Source organism: Crocodylus porosus, unplaced genomic scaffold (genome assembly GCF_001723895.1).
Source record: "Crocodylus porosus isolate Cpor-Errol unplaced genomic scaffold, CroPor_comp1, whole genome shotgun sequence".
NCBI classification, from domain to species: Eukaryota; Metazoa; Chordata; order Crocodylia; family Crocodylidae; genus Crocodylus; species Crocodylus porosus.
The window spans coordinates 267,013,539-267,014,723 of NW_017728886.1; the positions used below are offsets into that span (position 1 = coordinate 267,013,539).

Here is a 1,185-nt window from a genome sequence, read left to right on the forward strand (position 1 = left end):
TTTGATCTGGTATCCCATGATCACCTTTTGGTGAAACTGGCCAATTGTGGCCTTGGGTCCACCACGATTTGCTGGCTGGGAAATTGGCTCCGTGGTCAGACCCAGAGGGTGGTAATTGATGGCAGTCACTCATCATGGTGCCCTGTGACCAGTGAGGTCCCTCAAGGCTCTGTCCTGGGACCCATCCTGTTCAACATCTTCATTAATGATGTGCACATTGGAGTCAGGAGTGGACTGGCCAAGTTCGCAGATGACACCAAACTCTGGGGCAAAGTATCCACGCCAGAAGATAGGCGGGTGATCCAGGGTGACTTGGACAAGCTCAGCAAATGGGCAGACGAGAACCTCATGGTGTTTAACACCGAAAAATGCAAGGCTCTCCACCTTGGGAGGAAAAACCTGCCTATCCTTATGGGCTCGGCGGTGCTATGCTGGCTAGCGCTATGGAAGAAACAGACTTGGGGGTGTTGAAGTAGATTTATCCAAGCCCCTCTAACTTGACTATAAATTTATCCAGGCCTCTATCTGACTGTTGATCAATCCAGGCCTCTAACTTAAATAAGGAAAAAGAGTGAAGGAAAAAAAATGGTCTTGCTTCATAATTTAAAATGTTTTAAGATAAGAAAAACTCTTCTGCTTATTATGACTCTATGCACAGTTCTTTTGGAAGAAATGTTCTTCCTTTCCTAAAAACAAAAAAGGTGATAACAGTTTTCAAAACAAAACATGTTGCTGAGCAAGCAACTGTTATTATTTAGTCCTGACTTTCTTTTCCAGGATGCTTTGTTTAAACAATTTTAGGTTTAAAAAGGTATGTTAACTTGTAGAGGGGGGGAGTTTTGTTAGATCTCCTCCCTACAATCGTATGGTATAGTCGCCAATAAACTCAGACTAAGTCTGTGAATTCTAATACCAAACACAACACGAACTTTGATTTCTTCCACAGGGATCACCATTGACAACAAGGTGAACATGAGCCTGCAATGCGATGCTGCGGCTAGTAAAGCGACCAAAACGCTGGCGTGCATCCATAGATGCTTCTCAAGCAAATCCCGAGATGTCATTCTCCCCTTGTACTCGGCCTTGGTGAGGCCGCAGCTGGAGACTGCGTCCAGTTTTGGGCTCCACAATTCAAAAAGGATGTGGAGAAGCTTGAGAGAGTCCAGAGGAGAGCCACGCGCATGA

General features: G+C 45.2%; 1 protein-coding gene and 1 long non-coding RNA gene across 6 annotated transcripts in view; one reads left to right on the forward strand and one right to left on the reverse strand.

The window, feature by feature from the left end:
- TSNARE1 (t-SNARE domain containing 1) overlaps positions 1-1,185 on the reverse strand; it is a 571,939-nt gene that overhangs the window by 92,157 nt on the left and 478,597 nt on the right. The window lies entirely within an intron of this gene.
- Positions 1-1,185, forward strand: part of LOC109322373 — a 17,893-nt gene that overhangs the window by 223 nt on the left and 16,485 nt on the right. The gene's annotated exons all lie outside the window — the stretch shown is intronic.